The sequence below is a fragment of the Silene latifolia genome, chromosome 7, assembly GCF_048544455.1.
Source record: "Silene latifolia isolate original U9 population chromosome 7, ASM4854445v1, whole genome shotgun sequence".
NCBI lineage: Eukaryota > Viridiplantae > Streptophyta > Magnoliopsida > Caryophyllales > Caryophyllaceae > Silene > Silene latifolia.
The window spans coordinates 113,235,405-113,245,131 of NC_133532.1; the positions used below are offsets into that span (position 1 = coordinate 113,235,405).

The 9,727-nt window shown below is 41.6% G+C and overlaps 1 long non-coding RNA gene across 1 annotated transcript; it reads right to left on the reverse strand.

Annotated features, from left to right (window-relative positions):
• Positions 1 to 281: 281 nt before the first annotated feature.
• Positions 282 to 1,955, reverse strand: LOC141591247 (uncharacterized). The gene is made up of 4 exons (XR_012520756.1): positions 1,864 to 1,955; positions 1,600 to 1,693; positions 1,419 to 1,504; positions 282 to 627 (listed from the first exon to the last, which is right to left on the reverse strand). It is a non-coding gene; the product is annotated as an uncharacterized LOC141591247 (long non-coding RNA).
• Between the last annotated feature and the right edge of the window lie 7,772 nt (positions 1,956 to 9,727).

Genomic DNA, 9,727 nt, shown 5'->3' on the forward strand with positions numbered 1-9,727 from the left:
TAACCGATGCATTTGCTTTTATTTTTTGCGTCAGTTCTACCAGAAAAAACTGATCCAATTGATAAATTGTTTTAAGTACCATTTGCGCATTTGTCATCAGAAACGGATGCAATTAATGTTTTTTTTATATACAAAAATTTGTTGCCGAAAATCTCGTAAAACTAACAATTCGAATACAAAAGCTTGAAAACCTACAACAAGAATCCAACCAGCCACCAATACATAACATGTAAAGTAACATTAAATTTCATTCAACCCAACAACGTTCCAATGCAAATACAATCCAATGTATACAAAATCTCACAAACGTCTTAGTTACTAAGCTAATCTATACTAAATGATCTCTAAACATCTACTAGCCGAAACTTCTCTAGCCAAATTCATATACATGGTTGAAAAATGAATGCGGGGACGTGATGTATTATGAAGATCAAGAATATAAAACCCTTGTTCACATACACCTCTTCAATGCACCGGGGATTGTTAGATGTTAAAGTCGACATCTCTTCCCATGTAATATCAGTGCTTGCTTTGTGCAAACGTACACCATTAATTTTGAAGAGCCTCGACGTGAGAAATGTGCTAGGTCTTTGAGGTCATCACCTTTTTCTTTAACCGAGTAATAACCTATGGGGAGATGGATTCAGCAAACAAGCAAGGGCATGTCAGTGTATGAAAAAAATGGGAAGTCCCAGTTTCAAATTAAACTAATCTTGAAACCAAATTAGAATAATTAAACAAGACTATAAGATTTAACAATCAGAAGTATAGAACTACAAACATGTGCAAAATTTTCACATTAGTCCTAACAGCAGGAGCATCAAATAAAAGAACTACTGATAAGCTACCTTCTAATTGAACTAGAAATTTTTCCCATAACACATTTAGATTGGTCCCCATGAATGTCCTATATGAATTAAATAAGAGCATTTGTTAGTAGAAGAACATCCCTCAAAACAATACCACTCACTAAGAGAACACTGCAGAAACATGGGAGGCAATTTAACTACCTATAGTACAGACGTAAAGGCTGAAACCTCAGCCAGTTTGTCAGCTAAAACAATTCTAGTACTGAATGTGGTATCAACAAGAAAGAGAACAAGTGATATCGTATACTATTAGTCCTTCATCATCTAGAGAGGGTATAAATACAACAAACTGAAGAAGGCGAAATGTAAATTGACACAGTAGTCGATAGACACTCAACGGCTCTACTAGTCGGATGTAAACACCACACACACATCTAATGATAAGGATATACCATCACATATTCATTTAACTGATGTCATTCAACAATCAACTAAGTGTATCCTGGAATGTCCATACACAACACAATTCACATGAACGTTTGAAACTTAAAATTGTACTCAATATGCAAAGCAATTGGCATAAAGCTAGCTAGAGAGAAGGAGAGTAACCTGTAACCCGTCAAACCAAGGTGCAAATGAAGATGACAGTTTTGTATTTGACTTGCACCGCCATCCTTTAAAAGATGTCCTCTATACTGCAAAAAAAAATTCATGAGCTCACTCCCACACTCATGACTGTCTCCAACAAAATTAACAAAGCAAAAGGACCATTTAAGATACAGGTCCGTACCTTGTGATTAAGTAGCATCCACCATCAGTTTGAACAAAGCAGAACCTCCATGGTGGCAACCAGGCATCTTCCATTCCATGTTTTCTAGCTCATCCTGGCATTCCAAATTTACATTTCAAAACCTCCATAATAAACTATTAGAGAAAACCATTTCAGAAAGCCGTCAAAATGTTTTGAAAATATTATATAACTAGCCCATACTAAAAACAATAATTACGGCGAAAGCACAATTTTGGGCAAAATCAAACAAATTAAGAAACTCACATCAAGAGCCATTTGGGTAATAATATCAGCAAAAAAGAAGCTAATTCATCATCTGAAGTAACATCTGAAAACTCAACCACATCCAACGCCGCTTTACACTGCTGCATCGACAAGATTCCATTAACCTTAACTATTTTATTATCATCAAATAAATGAATCTGGTATTTAATTGAAACAATTGAAATATGAATATAAACAAATTACCAGCAAATTTGAAGGAGCAGCCATACATGGATGGGGTGGGGGTTATCGTCAAATGGCCGATGGCAGGCGAACAGTGGCCACAAAACACTGGACGGTGCGAGCAATACTCAATATGTACTTTCCTCTTTGTAGATACCCGTATCCGTCGATATTGGAATTTATAGAGAACCCGACAAACACCCGATGATGATAGGACACATGTATTTATTAGTTGTCATTGTCATTATTTGGGTTCGTTTTACGATGTAGAATGAGCGTTGTCGACGGAGTATTTTATTAATTTAAATGATATTTAAATTAAATGTTTTTTTGAAGTGAATTCATTTTATTGCTTTATTTTGAATTTATTTTCTCAAGTTTATTTTATTGAAAATAAAATAAATAATTAATTTGAAAAATCATTTTATGAGTGTATTTGATTTGAAAAATCATTTATTTTAATGTGTTAATCGATTTGAAAAATCGATTTAAAAATCGAAAAAACCCGTTTTAAACACGCGTTTTGGAGCTCGATTATAACTCGGTTTTTGAGCCCGTTTTCTTTACGAGTTGGCACGAATCTCGAGTACACTAACCAACCTAAGACTCTACCCATCCAACCCCAATTCGAACCCCCTTAACCACGGCCCAAATACCGTCCCAAACACTCCCCAACAGCCCGCATAAAAAACACGAGCAGCCCCCCTCTTTTGCGTGCTAAATCCCGAGCCCAAAACCCACTCCAAATACCACCAAAACCCATGCCCATTAACCCTAACCCATACCCTAGTATCCTACCCATATTAACTTAGCTTAAACACCAAGAAAACCCCCCATACAAAACGTAAAAAAACCCACGAATAGCTGATGGGCAGCAGCTATGCAAACCGAGCCCGACTTCTTATGGCTCCCTTTTTACCCTACTTTAACTCCTTATAAATACCCCCCCTTCACCATCCATTCATTCATCTAAGTTCTCCATACATAATACCTTCACTTACAAGCTTTAAACTCCAGAAACAAACCCTAATTGCCTCCCAAAAACCCTCGACAAAACCGACTTACAAACTGAGAATCAGTTTGTGTGTCCTCTTTGAAACCCTTCGTTCTCCCTTCAAACCTCCATCAAAATTCGAGTTTATTGTTCCAAATTAACCATACAACATCCATCTACACATTAGACAAAGATTTACGAGCCAAATTGCCCTTGAGAGTACACGAATTCCCTCGAAAAACAGAGTGTTATACACTCTGCTTTTTGTGACTTTTCCCTGTCGATTCTGTTTGTGATCGTTTTTCGTGCCCAATAACTCAAAACGAGCAGGGATTGTTTTAAGATCTCTGTTCTCCTCTCTTTCTAGTTTTCAAAACATCTTTTAAATCGAATTTTCACCGTGAAACGAGAGAGAAATCGCAGTTTGAAAGTTGCTGTCCAGATTTGCAAAAAACGTGTTGTTTGCTTTGTTTCTTCGTCGACGACGGCCTCTCGAGATAAAATCTACCATCGATTACGACCCAAGATGGTGTCAACGATACATGTAGGTTGAGGGTGCATCAAATCCTCCTCTTTCTCCCTTTTATTTCGTTTTTTTTGTGTTTGTTTTTTATTGTTTCGTTTTATTTTGTTTATCGATTGTTATCATTAACTATGAAACTAGTTTAGTCCGAGTATGAATTAAAGTACCACCATGAACACCCGCGTTGACTTGAGATGGGAAAGAAATCCGCTACATCAGTCGGTCGTAACCCCCGTCTCATTTACATATCCTCGTGTTCAAGGTAGGGCATTAATAAAACGAATTCTAACTTCGCTCTTCGCTTTTGATCCCTCTTTTGTTTCGTGTAATTCGACCCACCCAAGGACCATTCACATGTTAGTATGACCTCTGATTGTTAACATATAACTCGTTTAGATGACATTAGATCAATTTAATAACCTAATTAGACACGTTAGGGTACATCGACATAGCTTTAAAAATCAACTAACAATTCTATAACCTAATTGAACGCATCTCTCTTTTCACTCGATTTCTCGCTAGCATAGGAGTGCGTGATTAGCACCTTCCTATTAACACTCGATGAGTAGCGTTAATATCATAACTTCTTGACCTAACTTGACCCCTTTAGGCCGTGTAGAATACACATTTGCAAGACATCTTTTCAATCGATCAACGTCGTTTCTAACTTGTATTCTAGCCCGCTTTCGAACTTGTTTCGCAATCAATTGATCTAACTAATGAACCTGACTTAGGACCTAGGGTAGCCGTGTCTAGAGTGGCCATGGCTTGGCCGTGTCCTTTGGTCTTTCTTGTTTCGTTTGTTTTACATCGTTTGTTCTTTATTGGTTTGTCGCTTGTAATTTATCGTTTGTTCATCGAGTTGTAATTTTCAAGTTAGCTTTCTTTTATCGAGTCAAAACCTCTTCTAAAAACCTTAGTCTTGTTTGGTTAGATGGTTGTGCCCCAATGCATGTAAGAGCGTAGTAAATCGCATGTTGTTTAAAGCAACATGGCCCGATTTATGCTAATGCATGCTTTGGTGCGTAGCCCTATGTCTAATTCGATGAGATTAAGTGAAAGCACACATTACGAGGAGTGACCCAAGGCCGTGAGTCATGTAAGCCGTGGGCCACCCCTTTGTGCACGTTTTCCTAGGCCGAATGGCCGTGTAATGCGTCATGTACGGTTTTGTGTATAGCGTTGTATTTTAGATCGAGTTGTATCTTTAATTTTTCGTTGTGTCGGCATGAAATGCCTGGGTTGTAATAGGATAGATCCCAACGGCTCCCCCATTCCCCCTAAGCCTTGTTTGCTTTGTTTTGTATGTTGTTAGATAAATCAACCCACATGCTAAATTACAACTTTGACAAAGTTAGATTAGTTGCATCTAAAACAACATAGAAATTGTTGTCACATGTTAGGGTTTTAAAACGATGTTTGCATATCATATATCGTAGTAGCTATGACCTTGTTTGAAATCCGATACTTGACTTAGTAGAGGCCGTTATCGACGGGCGGGGTTAGGTGTCCTTATGGGCTTCCTAACACGTAGCCTCACCCCTTACTCAAGATCTATGGTTTGTGGATCCGTCTAAATACCATTGGATTACGAGAGTCATTCAAATCGAGTGATATAGGGTACAAGTCTTTATCTTTAATCACTCGTAGTCGATTGGCTTTATGCTTTTCGACGAAAGGTGTAAAGTTGACTTGAACGGTTCCAAGTTCCCATAAAACTTGGTGGCGACTCTAATTTGTCTTAATTCGATTCGAAAGAACCTCGAGTCGATTATGCCTAGTGTGGATCCCACGGACGCAGTTCCCGGGCCCTGTCCACACGCTTTGGCGACTCATTGGGGAAAAGAGGACTAGTTACACTTTGTTTCTAGGGTCTTTTCCTCCGAGGTGAAACTTGAAAAGAAAGTATTGGAAAGTAAAACATTACTCATAGTGCTACGATTCATGCATAAACCCTTAAGGACTTTCCCGGGCCGTCCCAGCGTTTCTTTGTGATGCGTGGCGGGCGACGTCCCACTATGCCAGGAACTCGCACATTTCTTGCTTCCGCTCCTCCTCGTCGTGGTTCTTGATGGTGGGGACGCTCTTCTAGGTACTCTACCTAAAGGCCCTTGCTCTATAAGACCCAAAAAGGATGGAGGGCATAGACCTTCTTGTAGAAGACTTGCCGAGACTTAGAGATGTCTAGGAGCATACATCCTTATAACATGAGAATGACAATGTGCAAGGTGTTTTTCCCGAGTCTTTTCAAAACTTTCCATATCGATTTCAAAACCGAACTTTTGAACAACTTACTGTCAAAATAGCATGACTTTCAAAACGCGGAATGCTGCCCAAATAGGACTAGAATTTTCGGCCAAAAATAAGCTTTTATAGCCGGCATGCTGCCCATTTCAAATCTCATTTTTCAAATCGATCTTTCGTTCTTTTCAAATTCAATCCAAAATATTTCTCGAACCTTAACCAAGCATGAAATGCATCGAGTCGTGTCCGGGTCCTGGCCGTGTTAGGCCAGGCGTGTTTCGTTCTAAGAGTCTAGAACACGACCTTGTTGGGTCGCCCAAGCCCACTTCTTGGGATTCGAGTCGTGTGGATCGACCATTTGGTCTAGGATAGTCCACAGAAACGTCCAACCTAGGCCATTTAGAGCGTTTCACTTGAACATATGGGCTATGTTGGTCCAATCACGGGTTTAGTCACACCAAGTCCAATTTAGAATCGAGCTTTGACAACTTGAGTCACGTCGCCTTGTCGAGTCTGAAATGAATCGAGGTCTAAATTCAACCGTGAGTCGAACCTTTTGGGTTGGTCAATCTCAAGTCGAGTCTTTGTTTGAGTCAAGTTGGTGTCGTGTCCTTAAGTGTGCAGGGGCTCTTACATTCGAATATTGACTCAGTTCGGAGTTTTCTTGTAGAAAGGCCACCAAAAACCCGACGTCAAGCAATGGAAGATGCTGTTAACAAACTCACTTAGGCCGTGAACCTCATGATGACCAGAATGGATGCAATCGAATCTAAGCTGGGTGAAGATTCCTCTTCATCTACCCCACCTCTGACTGATCTAGAGAAACAGTTCAAATTCATTGAAGACCGTCTAAAGCTCTCCCAGGGGAAGAACATCCATTACGAAAATGCTAGGGCCTATGCCCCAGTTCAGGATAAGTTGCCCACAAACATGGTACTCACTGATATCCCAAAGTTTAAGGGCACAGATGATCCGATCCACCATGTTAAGGCCTATAAGGGGTACTTAGCACCAAGGGAGTACCTGCGACATGCTCTCAAATTTTCGCTCAATCTCTGGATGAACACCCGAAGGCGTGGTTCTACAATCTGGACCTTAAGAACTTCCCCACTTTCGAAGATATTACGGTGGAGTTCTGCAAGCACTATGCTGATAATGTCGAGATTCAAACCAACATAAGAACATTGGAGGTGATGACACAGAAAGACAAAGAAGGCTTTACTGAATTCCTTGCAAGATGGCGCGCTGAAAGCGTGAAATTAGCCAAGAAGCCTGGTGAAGTTGAAATGGTAGATAAGTTCGTAAAGAATCTACGACCTGTTTACCGTAATGCTCTGAAATACCAGAATTTTGGCTCTTTCAAAGAATTGATAAGAATCGGGATAAAGGTAGAAGATGATGTCAGAATGGCAGAAGCTGAAAAGCTGAAAGGGTACCAAGGGGCCTCATCGTCTAGGACCAAACCCCCAGCAACGACCCATTTGGATGAAGCCATCAATCTCTTAGAAGGGCAATCGAAGAAGCCACAACGCCAAGCTCCGAGGGCATTCACCGATATTGGATGCACTTATACATACGCTCTCCAAAGGCTCATAGCCCAAGGAAAGCTGAAGCCTATTGGTCCAACTCCGGACCCTCCCGCTGATCAACAAGGTAAATGGTATAAACCAAATGCCTACTGTGCCTTTCATCAAGGGAAAGGCCATGATACTGAAAGGTGCTATCGACTAAAGCACGAAATCCAAGACATGATTGAGAATGGAACACTCCCGATCCCAACTGTTAAACCCAATAACGTCACCAACCCCTTTGGGGACCACACTAACTTTGTCTCTACCGAAGATAGTGTCGATTACTCTCACTTGATTCGCCCATGTCGTCTAAAAGGGGTTTTCATCGGAAGAATATTCGTGGATTGCTCCGAGTTCCTACCAAGCTCGAGAAATGAGATTACATTCGGGGATTTTGTTGTCGATTGCACTCCTTACATACTCCGAAGCGGAAACGAAATCAATGGCGTTTGGGCTGATGACGAAGATGATGTTTACCTCATCAAAGGTGCGACAATCCCTCACACCCAAGAAGAAATCTTAAAAGTGAGGCAACATGCCCTAGAGTCAAACCACATGACTAGATCAGGGCGCCCGTACCGCGTGGAGAAAGCTAAGGATATCCTGAGCAAGACACCTCCCAAAGAGCCGGTAGTGGTCGAAGTTCTTGGTGAAGGGTCGACCTCCGAGGCTTCCCTCATCAAGCAACTCCAAAAGACTAAGGCCGACGTGTCTATCTGGAAACTTATCTTAAGCTCTTTCGAACATCGTCAGGCATTGTTGCAAGCCTTGATGAACATGACCGTGTCGTCAAATACTACTCCTGCTGACATGGTCACTCACATCGCCCAGAATCGGCCTCATATTACCAACGCCGTGACATTTTCCGACGAAGATCTACCACCGTTTGGGCCCCGGCATAACCTGGCCCTCTATGTTGCTACCGTGTGTCTTAACAAGCATATCCCTATGACCTTGGTTGACGACGGATCAGCTGTCAACGTACTCCCTTTGAAAACAGCGCATATTCTGGGCCTGGAGAAGAATGACTTCATTCCCACTACACAGACAGTTCGGGCATTTGATGGCACTGTGCGTCGAGTAAGTGGACTTGTCGATCTAGTAGTACAGACGGGGCAAGTGGAAAAGAAAATAAGTTGCCAAGTAATTGACATTTGGTCATCCTTCAACTTATTATTGGGAAGGCCTTGGATCCATGCTACAAGGGCCGTAACATCAACGCTGCATCGAAAAATCAAGGTCCCACTCAACGGTAAAACCATCACTATTGACGCCACGCCACCATGCGTGGCGAGGAGGAGACATTACTTCTAAAGTAAGGGTCGAAACTGCCAATGACGCATGTGGTTTCGAGATTGTCAACATGATCGAGCTGAACTCCGAAGCAGAGAATATGGATCTATACACGGGAAGTCATGCCTGCGAGGTGATTCTCAAGACTGGGAAGTACTTCGGTTTCTCTTTATATCCTAAAAAGGAGGGTACGTTCGAGTTGAAACCGGCAGTAGCCAAAGGAGTAACTTTCGGGCTTGGATATGAGCCCACTGGGAAAGATCTGCGGGAAAAGAGGGGAAGAACGATCGAAGATCGAGATATTAAAATGGGACCGTATCACCTAACTCTAAACGGTCACTTCGTGAGGGTCAAGAACTTCCCGCATGGACTTCCCCGAACCTATCTTTGACCCAAAGAAAAACCTTATGGTCCCAGTAATTGAAGTATTCCAAGACTGCTACTACATCCCTGAAGATATTCTGACCGTGATGCCAGTAGGGACTAAACCAGATCCAATAAGTGACGAGGGAGCCTTGGGTCTTCTTTTCGGTGAAGAGAGGAAATCACCAATACCAAACGAAGATTTGGTAAGCATGATCCTGAGAAGCGAGCGGTTCGACCCATCTACCCTCATCACCGATGTAGATCCTCTTAGGACCAACATGGGATGGCGGAAAACAATCAAGTGGACTGATAACAAGGGACTTCTTTTCAAGTTGACAACGGGAGAAGGAGAGATGTTCAAGCCAGATGACGTTACCGATTCTGAGTCTGAGTCTGAGTCTGAGTCCGAGTCTGAGTCTGAGATAGGTCCTAAGATTGAGTCTAAGGAGTCAGGTGTTGAAAATACCCCTCCCCTAGCTTTCCCTTCCTCTGCACCCTTTCCTAATGGTGGTATTCCGGGGCCTGTCCCGAATAACCCTATCTCGCCACTGAGCTCTGACCAGTTGGCTCAAATGTTAGCGCATTTCGCGCAATTTCAAATCAATAATAATATGAACCAGTTTACTTACGACTTGTCTCACTTACATTACAATTCAAACTTTGAAAATGATTGTTTTAATAATGACATTG